Source organism: Panulirus ornatus, chromosome 6 (genome assembly GCF_036320965.1).
Source record: "Panulirus ornatus isolate Po-2019 chromosome 6, ASM3632096v1, whole genome shotgun sequence".
Taxonomy (NCBI): Eukaryota; Metazoa; Arthropoda; class Malacostraca; order Decapoda; family Palinuridae; genus Panulirus; species Panulirus ornatus.
In genome coordinates this window covers 4,219,369-4,243,384 of record NC_092229.1, presented here as the reverse complement: position 1 = coordinate 4,243,384, position 24,016 = coordinate 4,219,369, and the positions used below count along the sequence as shown (strand labels likewise).

At 43.9% G+C, this 24,016-nt stretch overlaps 1 protein-coding gene across 1 annotated transcript in view; it reads left to right on the top strand.

Moving 5' to 3' along the window:
* The first annotated feature begins 3,619 nt into the window (after positions 1–3,619).
* The window catches only part of LOC139749011 (uncharacterized), a 253,789-nt gene continuing 233,392 nt past the window's right edge, over positions 3,620–24,016 (top strand). The window contains exon 1 of the mRNA XM_071662392.1: positions 3,620–3,759. The gene's annotated coding sequence lies outside the window, so the exon portion shown is untranslated. The remainder of the gene's footprint in view (positions 3,760–24,016) is intronic.

Below are 24,016 nucleotides of genomic sequence, written 5' to 3'. Positions count from 1 at the left end.
CAGCCATTGGAAATTGCATATCCCAATCCCTTTAAATACCGCCTCCATAATTTTCATCAGAGGTGGCTCCTGTCCTTGATCGTCTATTTCGTCTGTCTAGACTCCTATACTTTCCTTTTCCTTTAAAAGTATATTTTGGTGCAGCTCCTCCTTACGATAGAACACTGTTGCAATCCTTTTGATTTTTGTCTCCAGTGATCTCATGTTTTAGCAACTTTAATTCCCAAATTCTTTAATACTTGGAATCTCATTCCCCTTTTTCTCCGATCACCAATATGATCGTCTCCGACTCTCCTCTAGTCTTTCCTTCCCAGGGGAATTGTGGAATCCTTTGTCGTGGACCTTGACATTTATGAAACATTTGATAGATTGTGGCAAGTCTCCGATCACTAAATTTCCTCCCTTTACCATTTTTCTTCTCGCTGTTTTGCAATGCATAGCGTTCTTTCCGGCCTTTCTGTTGCAATACTCGTTGATGGACTAACATCTTGCGCTTCTGTTTGACTTTGTTATTGGCCATTCCTTCCTCTCAGTGTCTAGCTGGCTGTAGCAACTTCATTTTAGATGGGATTGTACAGGCAACTGAAGCCCTAATTAAGGCCATGTGATATACATTTATATAATATATATATATATATATATATTATTCCTAAGAGTCCACGGGGAAAATGAAACTCGATAAGTTCCCAAGTGCACTTGTTGCGTGCACTTGGAGATAATCGTTCATTTTCCCTGTGGACTCTTAGGAATATACTTGATTACGAGCAGAATTGATCCTTTCCAACCTATATCCTAATCTGAGCCACATACTACTCTTATCGCCCAACCCTTAGGGATGGACGAACACCTGGAGTGACCGTGAACAGACTACCACAACTAAAATTCGTACCTATGCGTTTAATCCTGGTCTGTAACGCTACACAAGGTTGCCTCTTTTAATTTCATTTCAAATTTCATGTCTTGGTTGCTTCAACCCTAAATCTCTCGCACCGTTTATTTGCCTGTGTGTGTGTGTGTGTGTGTGTGTGTGTGTGTGTGTGTGTGTGTGTGTGTGTGCCCATGGAAACTGAGGGTTGGATATGAACCTAATGCCGTGGAAATAAAGGTACGTGAAGAGTGTAGTGAAGTACAATGAGCCTACCATAGTGAAGATGCAGTGAATAGGTGAACACAAAATTGAGTTAAAACAAATAAAGGCATATGAACCATACTAGTGTGAAAATTCTAGTCTTAAATGCATGAATGAAACGGGAAAGATAAGTGTTTGTTTTTGTAAAATATGATTCCAGAGGATTTCACGTAACAAGTATGTAGATGCTGCTATTTTCTCAGAAAATTGCTCTCTGAGAAGAGACCCCATCGCTAAATTGTTACTCTCGCGAGAAATGTCCCATTTCATCCAACATACATGGAAATTTTCCCTATGAATAGTAAGCAAAGTAGTACACAAGGACAAATATTAGTAAGTTTCGTCTGCGACAACATAGGGATATACATGACCTCTGGGTCTCGCTTTCGTGGATGTGATCGAAGCTTTCAAACTTGCGCTATCTCTGAAAAAATCCAACATTGTCAGGCTATACGGCTTCCAGAGGTCACCTCCAACTTCCAGTCCCTCACCCGTGGCGCCCCACAAAGCACACAAACGAGACTACTTTGCCTCCTTATCCAAGTACATGTTGGGGTTAGGGGAAGGCTATGCATGGGGTAAAGATCGGGGGAGGTGAGGGGTCATCCAGCAAGTAAGGGTCAAATGTGTGAACCATGTAAACACCTTTCCCGTATCTGTGGTAGGTAACTGCTCTCTACTCCGTTACATCATCCCCCCCTTCGCCTCTGTACACCCTAAGCAGCTTCCAGATCTGGACCACCGCCAACTCTTCGGCAGTAGTAAAGTAACAGTCGAGCAGGTCTCCTCTTCCAACCATGTCCCATTCACAGCAGTCTCGCTAGGCCCCGTGTTTGTTCACGCCACCAAAAGGTCTTAGTTTCAATTTGGACGATGAACTAAACTTTAAGGAAACGCGTTTGTATCATCGAATCCCCCGGCCGTCGTTTCTACATTCCCAGACACTTTGACTACCTTCCCTCGATTCCATGTGCATCTGTATGTACGTGTCGTCATATTCTCCTAAGTAAACCCCCACCTGGTCGTCTTAAGTTTCGCACAACAGGACCTATTAGAATAGGTGCAGGAAATGGCATAAAAGGTTATCCTTGGTCTCTTGCACCACCTATAGAGAAGCTTTCAATGCACTAATTCCTCAACATTCTTGACAGTTGTCACCGGCAGGAACAGCCCAGTCCTAACAATTGTCACCACCATTTAGTAGGCTGTGTTAATCTTCACGTTTTTTCCAATGTATCATTTCATAATTGCTATCAGTATCATAAACATTGCCACCAGTCGTAGTAGTACAAGCACTTTGCTTCAGATGATAATCTTTATAGCTATGATCACATACTCGGACATCTGCACTTATCTATCGTTGAGGTTCACTTTACACTTCATTTCCCAACTATTAATGAACAAAGTCTCTCAAAGTAGACCCCTTCACTGGGTCAAGGACAGATCAAAAGCAGGTGATTCTTTCGTATGATTGTTCGTGTTTAAAACATGATACAGGGAATGTTTATTCATCCGTCAGCATCTTGAGACGAATTCGTTATACTCTATAGAGCAAATCCAAACTAAGAGGGACAGAGTTTGAAGTAATGACCTTACTATAGGTCAGTACATGAGCGCACCTCCTTAGATTGGTTTCCCCGTGTGTAATACAACTGAAGCCATTCTACATAACTATACAAAAAAAAGCTATTAAACATGCGTACAACTAAGATAAGGCATTGGAAGAGAGGAAGATAAAAGGTGTACATAGTCATCCTTATATTCTAAAGCCTACCCTGCGTCCGCTCTCTCTGACGTCCTATTTGTAGAAGAAAACGAGTTTAATACTTCGCACACCTTAAATAATGGCAGTATTATATTGTACTTAGTATGCAGTTTCGTGTTTAATAGTTGTAATGAAACTGTTAAGAGATCCATAAGACACATGGTTATGTATAAGCACAATAGAGGCCACGTCTCCTCACTGATCATATTTCAACCCCCATAAAATCGTACTTCGTGTTTGAATACCGGGTCGGCTTCGAAAAAAAAACATACGCGCCATAACTTTGTCCATCGCTCAAGTTATAACTGACCTTTTTGAAGTCAATCGACTGAACTGGTGTTCCTAAAAGAGGTAAATAACTTTGACTAATTGGAGACTATTATAAAGATCGAATTGATTAATAGTTCCCAATCAGACGGACAAAATAGTGTTAATCTTGTTATAAACAGAAAATGGACGCATGGGTTCCTTACACGACGACAAGCTTACTGCTCCACACGTCTGCTGATGCGATTATTTATATAGACTGAAGTCGAGACTGAGGAGGAGGAAGGAGGAGGAAGAGGTGGTAGAAACTGAGGAGGGATTAAAGATGGAGAGAGAGGGAGGGAGAGAGGAAGGGAGAGGAGCCGTCGTACTTGTGGCGAGCGGTGGTGGCGGTGGAGTCTGCTCTGCCTGGGAGGGTGATGTTCAGGTCCCAGGGATCAATATGGGTTGAGGTAGCGTGGAGGACGGACGTGTGGCGCGGGGGTTGTCGGAGGTGCCACAGTGCCAGTGTCTCGCTTGTCTCCGCTCGGTGACGACTCCGCCGCTGCTCTGTCACGCCCTCTAAGTTTCTCTGCTCGCCCAGTTGTCCACACCACAGGTAAGCCTCCACGGACGCCAACCCGTCGAAAAGGACGTTAGAAGAGACGATGAATTTTGGGAAGGGGCGCAGCCTTTACTGTACGAGTGCCAAGTTTTTTTTTCATTCTCTCTCTCTCTCTCTCTCTCTCTCTCTCTCCTGCCCGGGGCGCTACAGGTAGGAGCAGAGGGCGGCGGCAGCTACGGTAGGTGATAACTGCTTCTCCGAGCAAGGCCTTTTTTCTTTTTTTTTTCCCCTCCTTCTCCTTGCGCCGCGTCTGCTTCTCCTCGAACCGCCCTAAGAACTAGTTGATCACCAGCGGGCGAAACTTCCGTTCGCTAGCGAGGGGCGCGCTCTCTCTCTCTCTGGCGACGACGGAGCGAGCGACGGGGCGCCACCAGGTGCCAGGCGAAGGTGCCACAGAACGGTGCCACACGCACGACTCTCGCCGTCAGGAAGACTAAGCAGAGTTCAGCAGCCTCGGATCCCCGTGTGGTGACGTTGAGTGCTCAAAGGAAATGAAGGAAAAAAAAAATCTAATTCCCGACTAGGAACAGTGCGAAGGGATGTTCAAATACCTCGCCAGGGTGATAGAGCTTAAAAGAATAATAGAATATATAAAAACAAGAATATTGAATAAGAGTTGGTCGACCCCTGGTTCGATGTTTCGAATGAATCTAACAAAACCTGGAAAGAAAACGTGTGTGAAGTACGTGGACATGATGATATAGGTGGAACACGTTTGATATATATCGACTATGATTATATTATAACACGATAAAGAAAATGGGAAATAAGTATACCACCTCGAGTTACTGTGAGTCTTGTTGTTCTGTGTATAATTTTGTACGTAGGTCTGTGTATACTGGTGTGTGTACCTGAGCGTGTTCCGAGTGTAAACCAGAGTTTTCTTTGTGAAAATATATTTACGTAATTACATGTTAGTACAATGTGATTAATGCTTGTGTGTGCTTCCGTTCTTTTTTGTTTCGGTTTGTTTTGAATGTATCGTATGTTTTCTTCCGTTTCCATGTTTGTGTGTATTTACTTTGGATTTGTGTGTATGACTCCTATTTGTGTTTTATGGGGAGTGTTTTACACCCGTGCTGACCCTGTATCTGAACATGGTATATATATGTAAAGTCTTTACTCGTGTGTGTATATAGTCATACCCACTCAACGTCTGCCAAAGTTAGGTGTACATGTACGCGTGCATGTTCCATTTTTCTCTCCCCATGCAGTACAAATAGGTGACCACACACGAAAAAACTACATTCGTATATTTATCGGACTACCACTACATGAAGTTAAACTGTGAATTAAATCGCATTGGGCGAGACTGGAAGCACAGTTTTGTGAAAGGCCTTATCGCTCTAAAGGGAATTCAAATACCCCTGCGACTAGAAGTAGCGCATCCTTTGAATGCAGAAGCCTCTGGAGAGAGATCGTGACTAAAGACGAGAATTTTGCTTAGTTCCTAAGGTAATTGTATATTGTTTCTCGAGTGCGTTGCAAATGAAACTTTGTATATATGTATGTGTAGCTTCTATGAATGGGCACATTGGCATACCCAGATTCTATCATGATCAACTTATGCCCATGCTATTGCGTTCGCTGTACCCTCGGTTACTCTTATCATTCTCGTACATGATTCTTGAACTTTGGCTTTCGGTCCTCATTCGGTTAAATTGCCGAGCTCCTTCCATTCAAACTCTTATCTTGAAGTACCCCTTGCCATCCTTTCTACTAACAGTTCCTCGCTTAATTTCTTTCTATAGCAATTGGTTCTGTTATCTTTACCATCTATCGAAGCGCTGATCACCGCCTATCTGCCAACTAATTTCTTTATATGGTTGAAAGTTGTGGCAAAGCCACCACTTGCTTGTTAATTTCTCTTCCTAGCGGGTAAAAAAAATCATGCAATCCGAACTCTTAATTTCCGGAACCATTTATTTTGCCGTCTTTTGGATTTTCTCCATTCGGTTTGGGTTTTTTTTTTTTCAATCATGGTAATCGAACCTGAGTAGAGTTGTTGTTCTTGGTCAGATATACAATACGAGCGGATCTGTATTTCTTCCTCGTTGTACTCGAATACTTTTGTGATATTGAAGAGAAAATGGTTCATCTCCTTTACAGTTCTGAGTTGGATCTCTGGCAACAAGTTGGGTACATCAATGTCCATTCCCAAGTCCCTCTGGCTCACGCATTCCTGTTTTGTGTTTACATATATAATGTATAAATGTATGCAGATAAGTATAAAGACTATTCACGCGCATTGACACACACGAGTATATTAATGGTACATAATCGGGCACATGGTTAAGAACCGGAGCAACACGAGTGTAAAACACTCCGTAACAAATGGAAATCACACGCACGTATATTGTGTAATACGAGAAAGACGGGAAGCGGTGTAAGTGCCTCTATATGAACTTTGTGCAGCAAAAGATAAATTGCACGAGTATGTGGTATACACATAAAAGAATGGTTTACAGACAGGTTTGGGTAATATCGGAACTTTTAAAAAGTTGGAGGGAAAGATTTTCTCTTGTTGCGTAATGTAGGAGTATAGATGAAGTTGAGCAGTTCGATAAGATGTTCGATTCCAAACGTTTCATCTGAAGAGTACCGGCTGCAATGTTTTCCTGTCAAGTGCTGCCATCTCTTGGTGAGATACCAGGACGAGCGTGGCGTTATCGGAGTTTTCTTTCCTTTGATTTGTGCTGCAGTCTCTTCGTGGGTTACCAAGACGAGTATGGAGTTATCACTGTTTCCTTATTACGAGAGTGCTTCCATATCTTGGTGGGGGTTCCCATGACCAGTGTACGGGGTTGATATTTATATGTGGTTGCGCATAATACCTGCTGTGTTTAACGAAATGTTTAGAATGAATTTTTGGAGGGAAATGGAAAGGGCAATTTATGTGAAGGGTGACTTGCGTCTGCAGAGTATGTAGTGAACAGGATGGTAGGTGAATACAGAGTCCCAAATGACAGTGGTGAAGGAATTTATGGAATCTGCGCATCGGGAGCCATGCTTGTTGCAAATTCATATTTTCAAGGGAAGGGTATCCACAGATGCACCGTGGTAGTGGCACACAAAGATGGGATAGACAGAGTATGAGTTACCTCTCCTGGAAGAGTAAGTATGTGGTATATGAGGGGATTGGAAGATCTGTACGTTGTGAGCACAGTAACGGAAGACCTCACGATTAATAGGTTAGCCTATATTTCATGATGGTTTAGGACGAAAAATGACAGAAAAAGAAACTAGAAGGATGAAAGTATTATGTTGAGGATTGAAAGTTTAAAACTTTGTTTCCAAGTTGAATACAAAGCGGTTATGAGTGAAATACTGTAAGGCTAAGTTGACATATCAATGTAATGTGATGAATTGGATTATTAGAGGCTGCAACAGAATTATGGGGCACTGAGATGTAGAAAGACAGGTACAACAAAGCGGAATGAAGACGTAAGGGAAGCTGGTTGACAGAGAAGAGCGGTATTGGAAGGGGACAAATCCTTCAGACAATGGTGATAACTGTGCAGGGACGATGTAACATAAAGCCCCGAATGAAAAAGTAAATACAAAAAAGCTGGTAAACCTGAATGAAAAAATAGATTCCGAAAGAAAAAGTTGAGAAAATAACAATTTAGAACGCGGTAGAATAATGCGGAAGCGTATTTTCCGTGAAGAATGACAAATTAGACTGCTTGTGGGGAAAACGCAAAGTTTGTGAGAGTCTGAGAGCCTACTTGAAAGAAGATGCTGGAGATGATGACGTGTGGTATACCGTTTGTTGCAGTGGGAAGAGAGCGGCGGAGAATACAGTAAAGCACAGACAGAATGAGGAAGACGGGGACTTTGATGCAAGTGAGGCTGTGAGAAGTCGGGGCGTGGAAAGCGTATATGGAGTCATGGGAAAGTAATCTTGTGCCTCATGGCAGAGTAAATTGCTCTCGGTACACATTAAAAAAGATGCGATGATTATGGAGACACTAGACGTCTTAGCATAATTTGATATGGTTGGATTATAAAGTGTTTATAGGGCTTAATATGCCCCATCTATAGGATGGGTTAGATTTAGGATAAAAAGACCAGATTTTTTGTAGATTTTATTTTATGTATACAACATTCATGGATTGAGGAAAAGCCAGCGATAAAGGTAATAGAAAAGTTTTGGAGAGTTCTACCTCTGTAAGCTGTGCATGATGAAAGACGTCTGAATGAAGCTAAAGACTTTTTGCCATACAGTGCTAGCTTGTGGTGTAGATGGGTTACTTGCAATATATATGGTCAATATATATGCGTCAAGAACGTATGTTACTGTAATTTTCTAACGCTATATTTCGTTGATGGGGTTTTCGACGAGATAAAGATGAGATGGAATGAGACGAGTACTGAATAGTAGTAAAAGAACTTGTGTATGCAGATGATACCATTCTGTATGCTGAATCTGAAAGATGTATAGAATTCAAGGACTATTTTGTAATGAGTGAAGGAGAAAGAGGGAGGTTGAAAAATAAGAATCGAGGGAGAATGCGAATAATGGGAAGCTTCGGATAGGATGTCACATACCCGCATGGCTGTGAAGGATTGGGAACTGTAGACGAGTTGGGAATTTCGGAGGAAGTTTCCCTAAGGAAGAAACATCAATAGTAGCTGGTTGACGGGAATTGTCACACTATACAATGCAAAAGAGGATTCTAAGCTAGTCTTGTACCCGGGTTATGGTGAATGGATGTGACACTCGAGTTAGCATTCCCGACAATGAAAAATTTAACGGGCTGCCCGGGGTCGAGCTTGCCTAGTTCGAGTCCTGGTCGCGTTAGTCTGTCTGCAGTCAACCTAGCTGTTCATCCTCCTTTTTGGGCTGGTCGATGAATTTGGTATATGGCTTACATATATGTATATTAGCCTATGACGCATACCTATTGGTCGACCACCCAACTGGGAGTGGATGCACAGCTGGGTTGACAGTTACCTCGCTGCCCTTTTTTCTGTACTCGAGGAGGGGCCCTTGTGACCCACAGGGCGGGGCATCAACCATTGCGCCACGTTGGTTTGCGTCGGTCTCTCTTTCTCCTTCATAGTGAATTTCCTCCTCGGTGTATATTCATGACAGTGCACGGGGTGTGGGGGAAGCGGTGGAGGGAATGCGTTTGAGACCACGAAATATGTGGGATGTCTGAAGTGGGTGATCAATAAGATGTAAGGAGACTAAAATGAAGATGTAAAGGAAATAGGGATGGAGAAAGACTGGAACGCAATATACCTGTACTTGGATGGGAAAGGGGAAGAATTTCGGAAGGAAACTAACGAAGGGAGGGCACAGTAGATGACGGCAGAGATAAAGATGAGAAAACGAAAGATAAAAAAGAAAATGAACGAATAGCCAGAGCGAGCGAACAAACGAAACTGTTTCGTAACCGACCCAACGCCAGATGATGGTACGAACATCTGAAGACTCTTCAAACACCTGTTCAAGAACGGACACCTGAAGACTGTTGGTATGAACTCTTGATGATGGTACGAACACCCGAAGACGCTTCAAACGCCTGGAGATGGTACGAACATTGGACGACTGTTCGAACATCTGAAGATGGTTGGAACGCACAAGTTCTAACTTTATTATACTTTACAAGGCTTTAGGAGCCTCCAAAAATGTCTGTATATTTGAGAACCTGGGTGTATGTATATATATATTGCTTTTCTGACTGGTATTTTCCTGTTCTATTTTATTCTGGATCTTCCAAAAGAGAGACGTTTTCACGGTCCAAAAGCACACTGTATTTTGGAGAGAAATATTTTTCTTCCCGCAAAGTAATCTCTGCTATTCTCACGTATTCGCTGACGGTCCTGCATCACTGGGGATGTTCCTCCCTGTTGGCAACCGGTGGTGGGCTGCTGGAAGGTTGTGGTGGTGGAAGGCTGTTGGCAGATAGTGTTTGGTTGGTGATGGTATAAGGCTGTATTAACATACAGTGGAATCTGTTGGCATTTGGTGGTGATGCTGGTGGAAAGCTGTTGGCAGGTGATGGTACTAGTGGTGTAAGGCTGTGTTGGTAGACGATGGAAAGCTGTCCTGCAGGCGTGGCGATCGTACTTCTCCTTCAAAAGGGAGGAATGAAAATCCACATTGGTCTCTTGAAGAGGGAGTTCAAATTTCCATCACCTCTTCACCATTTGCTGAAAATTGAACTTCGCGACATCGCGCGCACTGTGAAGAAAGTGAAAGTCGACCGCTTTAGTTGTCTGTCCTTCAACACTTTATCATGAATGAACATCAATATGAACACTGTAGCTTACGTGGTATTGAAACTAAGGAAAATGTTTTATCAACATCGATAGAACAGTGTTTAGAACCCCAGGCACTGTGTTGGCGCCTTATCATTGAACGCCAAGCGCTCTAAAGTGGACGCCATATTAGTTGCAGTGAGCGTTAGTGTCTCGTCTCGACACCTCATCAGTAGCAGTGAACGTTTTGTATCCCGCTTTGGCGCATTATCGCCAGCAGTGAACGCACGGTACCTCGTCTCGTGAACCCGGTCTCGAATCCTCATCGCTAGCAGTAAACGCAGAGTACCAAGTCCCAACGCCTCGTTAGTAATTGTGAACTCAAAATACCCCTTCCGAACGCCTCGTCATCAGTGTTGAACGCCGCTCTCGCCTCGTGTGAACTCTGTAAACCCCGACACACTAAGAGTCAATGGGTGATGCGCCCCGTCCAGAGAATTGGATCGCTCATGGCATTACGGGAGGTAATACGCCATTTCCCTTCTTATCTTAATCTTTATGGCTTCGTAAATCAAGGCTCATAATCGTTTGTGCAGCCTCACTATTCGTTCTTGTGCGTTCCGTGGGTTGATATACGGCCCCCGACGCTGACCGGAATTGCCGGTCTGAAGGGATTCCTCGTTCGTTCAACTAGTTTCTTTCGTTGAAAGACTGATGACTTGCTCGTTGAGCATTCATGGTGATTTTTGCTCTGGTGATTAACGAATGACGAGATGATTAATCACTGTGTATACACACCGTTCGCAGTCGGACCTTTAAGATAATTTCTTTGCCATTTGTCTCCGGGACTCCATTACCGAGAGCTTCTGCTGCTCCAGGGGCACGCTACATCCAGTAGCAGGAAAGTGGACGAATCTAAGTTCTTTGACGAGGTGGTTGTCATCCCGATGATACAGCCTCGCCAACGGAGACTTTTCAACTTTTGTAGCATCCTTTAAGCAGAGTCCCGGAGCAATGTAGTTTCCGTAGAGAAATGTTATAATTCTTCTTTCCCACATCATGCTCTCTATCCTCTTGAAACATTTGACATCTCCATATTCATCCTCCTCTACCAGACTCTCCTGCCTATATTAACACTCGTCTCTTTGGAAGTTCCAGTTCTTCTCTACGACTTCCTTTACTTGAATGTTTTCTTCCTACAAAGGCAATCCCTCGTTTGAGTTCTCAAGGCTCTGTTTTGATGATCTTCGTTTGCCTTGGTATCCACTGTTGGGTTTTTTTTCTATCACTGTATCTGGTTTTTGCCCTTAAACACTTGTTCTGCCCTTTCTTTCGCATTAACGAAAGGGCACAATTAACCAAACGTCTGGGGCCTTCGATGCAAATTTCTCGCCTGTCTCCTTTCTTCTGTTCGATTTTTTTCTTTAATGAAGAAGTTTTATAGAAACAGATCTCCAGTCCACTTCTAGCCCTGACTCCCGTTCCTCTTACTCGTATTGTATCATAGGTACGCTGGTTGTATTATCTCTTCCTTATTCTTTAGGATAAAATAAAGGTTAACATGACAATTACAGACCTATTCTGGTAAACAAAATAGATGCACGGCCGAATTTAAATCTGACATAAGAATGGCAGATAGTATAAACGTGTTAGGATATTCAAAGGAAAAGCATAAAGGTATGAATATGAAGTTTGTGTCGATTATACATCGTACATTACACGTTCATCATCGCTGATGTGTTCGTACGTCTAGCCCCTTACCTGGGCTGTAGCGATCAGGGTGGAAGTATTCCGGAGTTCAGACTTCTCTCAGCTGAGGTCCAATCCTTACGCGCGACGACGAGGGAGACTTGGCCAAGGGTCTCGTCTTCGTCTGGAATAAGATCCAACCGAGGCCGAGTGAGGGCGCTAAGGGGGAAGAGAAGAATGGCTGTTGTTTATCCAGTGCCCTCATGGTTGCCATGGCTGACCTGTGATTCCCTAGGCTCCGGTACTTGACAGAGAGGGTTTGCTCCTCCTCTTCATTAAGAAACGCGCGCACACACACACGGTACCTTTTGGTCTCTTCGTTCCTCGCCTAACCTCGAAACACTGTTTGGATTTTTTTTTCTTCAAACTGAAGGTTTGTTTGTTTGTTCTTATCTCCTCTGTACGAACAATGGTTCCCGTGGTTAACCGCCTCTCCTTCACCAGAAGAGGAGGTCCGTCGCGTTCTTTTTGTACAATGTTAATAGACCTCCATTGGCTCTGTTGGGGTGGGAGCAACATTCGTTACACAGCGCTACTTTTACAGACTTCCTCTTCATCATCGATCCCCATGGAAGAGGAGGAGGAAGTGCGTTCGCTCCCATCGGTTGAGGAAGGACTTCAATATCTCTCACTGTTCCAAGAGACTCTCGTGCGCCCGTATCTACAGGAAATCTAGGGAGTGGGGTGAAGGAGGCATCCTTGAAGCCCCCTCCCCCCCTCCCATCCACTCGTCTCGCAGGTGACAGACGTACCTCACCCAAGTGTCTACCTCCTCCCAGCAGTTCCTCATTACGAGGGACGCCATTAAAGGTAGCAGGACGAGATCTTCTGAAAATAGACAGAGAGAGGCGTAGAAAGTCATCCCAAACCAAACATAGACTTGAACTTAAAGGGGTCCGATTCGCAAAGGGTATGTCAGCTTGGCTACAATTTCTGGTGAATGAAAGCCGTGTTTAGTTTTTTTTCCTTTTTTTTTTTATCTGGCAGTCGAAGTTGAAATGTCAGACCAACTTTGATGAGCTGAGGGAATTCGATCAGTTAAATGTATGGAATTTGGCTGCATGGTACAAGAAGTTTTTTTTTTTGGAAAATAAAAAGCTGGATTCAAAGACAGGACAATGAACAAAGCCCCCTCAGCCACACGCACGCACGCTTCTGGTCCATCCATGTCCTGGCCTCTGGTCTTCTTCATCCCAGCTCTTCTTGTCCACCATCGTCCCCCGCAGTCCACACAGAGCAGGTGCCACATGACTCGGACGTCCTTTAAAACTGATGACGTAAGCTCTACGTAAGTGCTCTGACGTACGTGTGAAATATCATTAGACGCTTGTGTGATACGCATAAAGATGTTCATTACTGAAGGCTTTCCAGGTTACAGGCGCCACTGAAAGGTTAAAGTGACTGTTTTTTTTTTCCCCAGAGTATTTTTTGTTTTATTGTTTATCAGAGGAACGTTAGCTGAGTTTTGCCTCCGACGGAGACAGAACCGAAGTCATGACCTTTACAAACTAGTGATGCCGCGTCTCCCGGTGTGGGTGGGGTGTGTGTGTGTGATGTGAGAGAGAGATGAGTACTCGCATCCGGGTACCTGCTATGAGATTTTAAGAGTGGAAGATAAGATCACATACGGTCGGAACATGAGCCATAGGACAGATCCCCCTTCATTGCCTTGGTGAGGGATGTACAAAAATTCTTACACCAAATGGGGTTACAATCATTACTCCCGTACGCCGTGGGAGTAGACGAAAGCGCGAAAACATTCCAAGATCTTCATAAGCACTGTACTCGAACTTGTTCAGAATCTTGACCTAACTCTTTGCAGTTCACTGTGCGTCCCCACAGTGAATATTGTATCCAGGTTTGGTCACCCTACTTGCAGAATAAAAACAGTAAAGAAGGTATTAGGTAGAGTTACGTGATTCGGAAACTAATCCTATGGGGGTCGATTTGACGACCATCTTGCTCCAGTGGTCTGTTGCTCTTCGAAATCCTGTTATACATTTGTATATTTCATGTGAACCAGAGGACAAATTGCTCTTGTTCGCGATGAGGTAAAGTATTCCAGTTTCATCGAAAGCCCCTTTTGACAAGCTGGATACAAAGCTGATGCATTAAGCAAAGCCTGCAAAAGTCTGAAACGATCTGTCTATTGCAATACACATAAACGTTTAGATCTTCTCTAAGAATACTTTTCTGGTATTAAATGAACATGGATATTGTTTGGCTGTGATTTCGGTATTTCTTCGGTCAAAGTAAGTTTTCTTTCCCAATGTTCGGAGGAAATGAGCGGTAGATCTCGAAGCGACAAAGTGAAATGGATAATAACGTATGACCAATAGAACCACAACATTTGGCGAGTGTGGAAAATGATCCCTTGGGGTAGAAGGCGAGGAAATTTGATCCCTGAAACCCGAGAACTTGCATTAATAGAGTTCATAATCTCTGTATAAAAGATACGTTTAGTAGATACTTTTCTGCAGGTGTTTCAATAACATATTTAACATAAGGTAAAACACAATGTCGATGGATACAGGGGCCACCATATACAGGCGTCGTATAGACAGGAACAGATCTTATGTATAAGAAGCTACAGGTGTAATTGACAGTTGTCGCATACAGATGTCTAGGCACTCAAATGCAACAGGTGTCCGAGATGGCCAGTTTCACACAACAGTTGTTCTACTCCAATGTAGTTGTTGCATAAAAGTCGGAGAGAAATAAGATTTTGCATCGTCTTATAAACCGTTATGATTTCCATACGGAAAGTAACACTTAACGTAGTTTTACAGTAAAGAAGGGGTGACCATTCACCAGGTCACTCTTATATCGACGAACAAATACAATAACTTGAAAATACAATGAGTACCATTTATAGCAAGACTCGCATGGTTCGTGCATAACATACATCTCATAAATCGATATATAAAGCGTAGGTTATAAAACTGCCACATGGAAGCCGTATATAATGCGCACTACATACGCGCTCGTATAACTGGTGCTACATACTATAAGCCTTGCCTGAAGTGAATGTCTCGTCAGAATGGACACCACGAAAGACGAGCGCCCAACACGAACACATTGCCACCATAACGGGAGAGTCTTGAGCCACACGATACATCCAGTGTTCCATAGACCATACAAGGTCGCGGGCCTGGAGTGCTTCCTCACCCGGAAACTGGAAGACTTGTAATGGATTGACCTTTTCCTTGAATCCGTGACGACTCCCAGTTCGGTGTATCCCCTTTGCAGGTAGATCCTCCATTTACGTTATGATTATCTGGAGTGGAATTTTCATTCCAGTGGCTAACTTCTGTGAGTGAATGTTCGTGATGTATAAGAATATGAAGAGGTTCAGACATTTCTCGAGGAGTTTTGGTCTTTTCGCTCAGGTGTCAGTCTCTGAGCTGTGACCAAAGGTGTGTGTGTGTGTGTTTGCGATTACGTGGGGGGGTGGCTTCTCTTGAACACGAGTGCGTTTCTCTCGTACGTACCATCCCTCTTATGCGCCTCCTAATTAATCTTTTTCTGTGCCTTCCTCTCTTCATTTCCTTTTCTTTCACACTCAATGGGCTTGTATTTCTCCTCCCCCTCCCTCCCTGCCGGATCTGAAGGCACAAGATTCACGTAACCGCTTCCCCTGACCTCGTTCCAGAGTAGTTTAGTGTTCCAGATGTCAAATCTGGATCTTGTGCCCAGTTTATGGTGACCGTGTAGGAGTCTGCCTTGCCAAGGAGTTGCTCAAGACCCAGAATATTAATCCGCTTGGTCCCACACTGACCCGACATTGGTTCCCCGTCGTAAGACTTCGATGTGGCTCGCTACTCTCTAGCATACTAGCGACTTTAGTGAATTTCAACTCTTTATAAATGAATATTGACGTGAGGAAAAGGTATTTATATTGATAAAAGCGACCTCTACTAAGTCATTCGTCCCTAATTACTGGTGCATATAGGTAAAGAGTCTACACAACGTGACAAAGCTACAGGCTTTAAGAGGGCTGGTTCTGCTTGTATTGTGGGTTTAAACACAGTCTTGCCACAGACAATAAAGTGGCAATATCCTGAATATCGATGACGTTCGCCATGGTTATGATCGCGCTGTTCTTAAAGCTGTCTGTAGTTGGGCTCGATGCTGCTGTGGCGTCGATCTACTGTGGTGAATTCATGGTTCTCGTGTATGAGGTAAAGGTGGCGAGGATGGTGCAGAAGCTAATTCATAAACGATCGGTCGAGGTCCATGAGGTGGGTAGAGGGAGTTGGGAGAATCGATGTGTTTAGATCCTCTTCAATAGGCGGTGTAAAAGGAGAACCGGGAGTAGTCTTGTGTGCCCCTTCTCTGGACCTTTCTATTAGCTCATGTTGTGGATGGGGGAGGAACACCAGGTGGGGAATGCATGGAAAATTTCGGTAAGCGATGAAAGGTGTGTGTATATGTTCTCTAATTTTTCGCACGGAATTTAAGGCACCTTTGACTCCTTCCGTCCGAACTAAAGACTATACCTGAAGCTTTTGATAATGGCACAGACTTGTTCCTTCCACCATCGTCTGTCGTCCAGAGTGTCGCCGAAAGGCTACTGGTGTACTGAACAGCCTGGAGGTATTGCGTGAGGACCCAGTCAGACGGCAGAGGTTGGAGTGGGTTGGAGGCGAGGCTCATATGCATGACTATGATCTTCGTTTGGTTGATGGCGACGTGGTTGGCGGTGGTCCAGGTCTGGAGGCTGTTAACGGCATTTCGGAGGGTTATGTAGTCGGGAGGGCTGCTGTCAACGCTGACGCTAACGGCAGAGTCGTCGACATACACACAGCTGGAAGATACACCCGTTAGAGCACCATCACCAAGGGTAAGAGGGGAGTGGGTGAGTGTAAGGAGAGTGGAGAGTTTGTTCGTGTACGGGGGAGAAGGTGTTTGTGTTGTGTGGTAAATTATTTCTTAGTTACTTTTATTTGCACACAGGTGAAGGAGAAGCTTTGTCCTCTTGTGGCCCCCCAAGTTACCTCGGTTTCTATCGTGTAATCATTTGACTTTTTCAATATATCGACTGCAGTTAGTTCATCTTTGTTTCTCTTAAAGTCCTTTTCATTCTGTTCCTCAATTCGTGCTGCCCTTCATCTCTCCTGCCACATCCTCGCAAGATATTTTTTTTCCCCTCGTTGTTTTCATATTTCAGATAACCAGCTTGTGTTAACATCACTCTGCTCCCTCGAGAAACTGATGGTGGTTATCATGTCTGACCTCGTCGTCCACCTTTCTTCCAGTGTCTGCAGATCGAAGACTTTCCTCCTCTCTTCATACCTCTTCCATGTCGCCTCGTCTTGGCGCCAACCTCTATGTCGCCACCACTTCATCTTTTCTACTGTGGCTTCACGTTCTTTTCTCAAGTTAGGAAACCAAGTTACTTTATGCACACTCTAAGTTGGGTCGGACATGCGTTCTGTATATCTCCTTGAAAATCTTCGTGCTTGTGTACTTCTAACGCAATTGTAATCTAGATCCAAATGTACTTTTTACCTTTTTACTTCGCATGTGATTCTTCCTGTGTTCTAAGTTTGGCATCATGTTAGTTCTATGTTTCTTTGTAAACATTGAATCCTGTAACTTCCATCACCGATATTGTAATCCTAATCTGGTCTTCCACATGGTTTCCATTCATGTTACTGTTATGGTTTAATTTCGTTAGCCATTTCTGTCCACCGCTACATCCTGTCTAGGTGTCTTTGCATCATACTACATATCTTTCCACATTTCATTAATTACTTGGACAAATGTATTCAGGTATATCAATTCCTTTGAGTAATGATCCTGGATCACAGATAGGTTGCGATTCCAGGACTAACTCCAGAAGAACTACCCTATTTCTCATCCTCGTCCAGATCAAAAGAGTTTTCTGTCTTTTTCGGTTAAGTACTCGGTAGCTTTCGGTCTTTTCAGTGAGGTCTCCACGGAACAATAGGTAGGAAATGAAATACCTTTATCAGTCGTCCGCTACACTGTAGCAGGTGTTGCTAGAAATCTCTCCAGAACTGAAATGTCTGGATGTTTTCTTTTTCCAGTTTCGCTGACCTTACTCGTATGGTTTGTTCAATGATGCACAAGGACGTCAAAGACATTTCAAACAGTAACACTTTATATTTATTGACCTCTGTAGACACACTCCAGGTTTTCCGTTATATCCCCCTCCTATTCCAGCAAATGGAAAATATGTCGGCCTGGAAACTCATGAAGGAGGAATGATTTTTTGTTGGACCCAAGACTGTAGCTTCTTCCAGCATGTTCAGAGCTCATTGCCAGCTGTACAGAACACCAGCCGTTTCGTGTACCTCCTAATGGCAACAAGGGATTGTCAGTCTCTTATGTTCTATGGGGTTTCATCTTGGCTACGTCAGTCTGTGATGATGGCCAAGTGCAAGGAAGCCCATGGCTACATAATCCTCACTGTCGTTTATCAAGAGGTGCCGTGGTGAGATGAGCATTTACAGCTGCTTCGTATGACAGGATGTTGAACATCACTGTAACCTCGTGTGACAGTATGGTGACCATCATGGGCACTTGGTGTGATGGGAAGTTGTTCGATCTGGTGAGACGAAGTTGAATATGACTGTGACCTGGTGCGACAGGAAGGCCAACATCACTGTGAACTAATGTAACTGGGGACGTAACCACCACTGCTTCGTACTCGTCCACAAGCTTGAAATCTTTTCAGCCTTTCTAGAAGGAGACGACACATCTCGGCTCACCTGTACTCCTCCTGCTCCCTAGCTCTCCTCCCACCCTCATCACTCCCTCGTCGATAGACACTAACCCCCAAGCAAATACCTACTCGTATGGTATCCCTAAGCTGCTTTTGCCACCTCGGGAACAAACACCTGCTTTGCATATCCGGGGGAATGAATCTTCTCGCCTGCTCCGGGATTCCTTGCGTCGATACCACACGTCCTCGCCAGCCAAGAGTTTAACATTAACCCAAAAGACTGTCCTGCAGACGATGCATTTACCACTTCGCCATCGTCCTAGATCCATGGACAGCCTGGCAATGACAGAGATTAATAATCATAACACTGTTTTTCATATGTGATGACCTGGACCAACAGGTGCCTCCATTTCCTTGACTGGCAAATCCAGACTTGGTCAAGAAAACAGACCAAGGTTGCTTTTCCGTGGTATTAGGTGAAGCTCTTCATATAGCGGGAGACTCCGCAGCTCGGCCTCGTCTTGAACAGCATTTCCATAACCTGTCTCCACGTATACGCGTTTCCCTCGCAAGACTTTGTGTATCGTATTACCAAAAGTGTTACCGCATTTCCGACGGACTGGCCTCGTATATCCCATGCCGAGAAATGGAAGGCAATCTTCTTGCATGGAAATGCGAATAAACTTTGCAACTCGTTTGAGAATTATACTTGAGGAGAGGCATTAAGTAGTATCACAATAGACGTCCTCCACTATCTCATGTTGCGACCCATTCGTATGTCTTCCAATCCATGGATAACAAAGGCTTGAGCTGGCGTGCCCCAACATACCACCCTCGTCCAACAGGTCCCTCACCTTTATCTCTTACAACCCCGTAAATTTCGAACTAGACTAGGAATCCCTCTGCACAGTTACCCAACTTGAAGCACACAGGAAGTATATCCTAAAGGAATGGGAAATGCCATGGTGGTAAATCCGAATTCGTTATCAGAGTATGTCTCGAGAATGCCATCTGTCGGGCATTTTACAAATTCCTGGTGATCACAACATAATGGTTTCAACCATTACAAAAAAAGCTTTGGTTTTTGTGGATACAGAAAATAGAAAATGAAAAATATATAGTCCTACCTCGATCCACATTTGTAAGAAACTAAGTTAATGTAATCGTGACATATTTCTTTTCTAATGCTTTTTGTAGTAGCTACAACCGATCACGCACGTTCCGCCAAAGTTACTTTAAATTTTTGTCCATTTGCTCCACCAATAACCCTTTCCCCAGAGAATCAAAGTAATTACTGCTTGGAAAAGATACATTACAAAAAAAAATTAAAAAAACCCACTAGCGAGATTACGTGACGTTGAGTTGCAAAAATGTAACATTTATGTCCCCAATCAGTTTAATACCAACGCAGTCGACCAGAGGCTTGGCTGGGCACCTGACCATTAACGCAGGCAGTAATTACCTTTCAGAGGTTAACCTTAGTAATAATGATACCTTAACATTGGCATGATGATCCTAGCATGTTCCTAGGAAGGCCACGTTCCCCGTAATGTCTGCTCGAGCTGAGGATTAAAGGTTTCGATGTGGCCCACGATAAAGGGGGAATGGTTCTCTGAATGTTGCCTCAATCGACAGACTCTGAAAAAAATACTCTTTTCAAGATTTGAAAATGTTTGAAACTGGTTCTTGGATAAGCGATCATACACACATACATACAATAAAATGTATACATCAATGTATACCTGGTAGAGATTCGGATTCGACCTTGTATTCGACCAAGGTCACCGATGAACTTAGGTCTTGTCCTGCAGGATCCTGAAGGACTGTGACATGGAGAATATTCGCGTCGCTGCATTTCCAACTCTGTATCCAATATGTAAATCACGCTCTTGAATCATATGACATCGCCGGAACGCTGGCCTATTGCCCCATTAAGGGATACATTTATCTTTGAAACGGATACACAGACGGATTGCGCCTCTGACCTGATTTTGCCCATTTCGACCGGGAGGGTCAAGCGTTAACTGTCGTGAAGCACGAGTCGAAACGAGATTTTTTTTCTTTATTTACGTCGGTCATTTCATCGTCTGAGCGTTTATGTTCATGGCATAATGATGAAGAGGAAAAAAATGATGCATATGTTGAAATTCTGTGAATTGCCTAGGACGTTCATTTTTGCATATTAGACTCCTGTCCCTCTGTGTGAGGTGGATTCTACCGTTATTCTAAAAAAAAAAAAAAAAAAAAAAAAGCTTTCAGCTTGAAATTCATATCTGTGAAAGCTTGGATGGCTGTAACAGGGAAGCTTATGTCACATTATATGGAAATTTCTTCATAAAGGAAGAGCCCTGCCATTCCAGGTTCCATGTCTACACCCTAGTTCCTTCCTGTACAGCAGTGGTGGTAGAGAAAACCTGATATGGTTGCGCCGTTTTTTTTTTTTTTTTTTTTCCATTTCAACGCTGTCGCAGCAGCAGCAATGATCTGCGTCTGCTGTGAGACACAGCTGTTGCCCAGGAGTTGTGGGGAGGGCAACAGCTGTGTGTGTGTGGGGGTAACAGCTGTCTAGCCTGAGCAGCGGCCTTAAGCAGTTAAAGTAGACTTGGCTGAGCCACGTTCCTCCACTTGTTCTGCTGCGGGGAACAGACGCCACACTTCTTACCATGACTGTTACACACACTCACACGCACGTTCGAGATTCTAATTTGGGCGTTCATATCGGCGCATCGATTCCGGCACCTATGAATTCCTCAATGCTCATCATTCCCGCCTGGGTTCCTCATTTTCCTTGCCGTCATTTTCATTATTCTTATTCTCTCCTCTCTCTCTCTCTCGGGAATTTTAGATTTTTTCCTGATATTCCTTCGTGTTGTCTAAGCTTTCTAGTATTCCCTAGGTGGTGCCTCGTTCGTCATATCCTTCCATCTATTCGCCCTTCGCTTCACTTCTGCTGGTTCGCTTTTCTCTCACGTGCCTTTTTTTCTTCCCCCCCTACTGCCATATACTTAATTTTCCCTCGGTTATTCATATCGGCTTATTCTAACTACACATGAGCATCGTCTTCTATAGTCTTTCGAATATCTCAATATATTTTTCTTGCATCAACTATGTTACTCTCTCTTATGACACTATTTCGTCGTAGGCTGGGTAAGAATCTCTCTCTCTCTCTCTCTCTCTGCCCTAGGAATCCACTCTTCCCGACACATTCATACTCGCCACTCAGCCAGATGAGTCCTGTATTCACCCAGGAGGGGAAAACATCATCAAGCAGGCACGTAAGCAGTGGAGAAATTAGTCTCGTTCCGTTCCTTGTCCATCCTAACACTCGCTCGGTCTAGAATATAGTTTACTGTAGCTAATTCATCCCCCGTTGTCTTGCTCTCTTCTCCACTTCATTATATATATATATATATATATATATATATATATATAGGCTGAGGTGGCATAATGACTTAATTTTCCTTTCAGATAATAAAGCTCCTCCGGGTGTGATTATCTGAGGCAAAAGAAGGTAACGATTATCTTTTATACCCCTCGTGATGTTGTCTTGTGATAACGCCAAGAAGATATTTTCGCGAGGGCTTAGCAAGAGGCGGCCCGTCGTTAAGTCAGACACTGAGGCAAAGTTAGACTCTGAATTTGTTTGATGTCTCTTCTTTCACCAGCCGTTCTGTAGTGCTATTTATGCATTCTCTTTCATTAAGGCGGCTTTTTTTTTGTCGTAAATTTGCCTGCAAATTGATGGCGTGTTTTTTTTTTTTTTTTTTTTTTTTTTTTTTTCCCCACTTTAAAACACCGACCCGGGTTGAATGTTACTTACATGTGGGTATGTGAGGTTACTGCTTTTCCATTAACGAACTCTGTTGTTAGCAAACCCCCCTGGGAATGGTAATATTTATGTAATTTCAGCATAATTTCGATAGTGCTGCATCGTAACACTGTCCATGTTGACTGTAACACTACCTGAGGAGCCTTTCAGTGTAAGACGAGGATCCGAACCCCCTCAATGTGAGGGGTATCAAACTCCCTTTGAGTATACTCACAATATATCAAGGTCACATACCTGACGAATGGCATCAAGTTGTCTGGTGTGAATTACTGCTCTGCCATCGTGTTATATTGTTGTATGACGCATGTATGCCACTCTCTCGCACGCACAGCCACGCACGTTGCTTGAGCCCCTAAGACAGGATGATTACCATCATCATTGCTACAGGAGAATGCTAACTACAGCTGGTGGCGTCGTCCCCCTGTCGCCAGCAGCAGCACCGGATGGCACAGTCGCTACCATCCTCACCAGCACATCCCAGAACTCCATTGACGAACATCATCATTACAACTACCACCATCACTACCATTCGTTATGCCTCCTTCACCACCATCCTCGTCACCACCACCATCAGCAAGAGGAGACCCCCCTCATCTCTCCACCCAAAAAGCAAGACCTTCGTCAGTAAATCTTTCTCGCTGAAGTGCACACCTTTGCATGGGAGTTGGGTGAGAGAGCGCGCGCGCGTACCTACACAATCTTCAGGAAGGTAGACCCAATCACGCTCAGAGCGTGTTGCCACACGCAGGGTTTTGTTTTTCCTTCAGTTCCTCCTCGAATCTGAAGTGATTGGATCCTGGTTCCTCTCTCTCCATACTCGTCCGTTAACCTTTTTTTTTTTTTTTCCTGCTTCTTTGTCACTTTCGTGAATACTGATTTGGTTTACCCCATTCTTTAGCACTACTGTAGCCTGACCAATTCATGGGCATTTTCACTCCACTCCATGCATGACTATCTTTACCCATTCATAAGCATCCCTCTTCCCTGCCTCATCCACAAGTACTTTCTTTCCCCCATTCATGAGTACTAGTATACAGTGTTCCGTACACAAACGCTTTACCTTGCCCCATTCTTAAGCATTCCCATACCCATTCACAAGCACTCCTCTATCCTACCTCAATCATAAACACTTCTTTAATGCTCACCATTGACAAGCAATCCTCTAATCTACTCTCTTCAAAGGGATTCGTGCATCCCATTCCATTCCCATGTACTACTCTGCCCCATTCAGTAGCATTCGTCTTGTCTGCCCCATTCATAAAAGATTCCTTATCCTATCCTTAAGATAAACACTTGTCTAACCTACCCCATTAAGCAAGCACTTCACTACCCACTCTTAACTCGGAGACATTTTTCAACTCGCACACGTTCAGGCACACACCTCTCCTTAATCCCGCTCATGAGAGCACTTCGAGCAGAACCTCGCGTGGTAAAAAAGAAAAAAAAAATCTTCAAGCACAAGTCGCTCATAAACAAATAAACCTTTTCAGACCCACTACATTCGGTGATCTTGAGCACCAACATCGGAACCCGGAGACTCTCTCTCTCTCTCTCTCCCCAGCCGCCTCTACCCCTGCACCGTTCACCACCTCTCAGATCCAACTTGACTTGTTGCAACATCCACATCTGACAACCTTCTCTGCACCATCAGCCACCCTACCGTCAACCCATCTCCTCAGTGCCCCATTCCACACCATCAAGATGCATCGCTTAACAGTAATACTAACACTGACCCTTTTATGAACCTCTCTGTCAACCAAGGAGCCAACCAC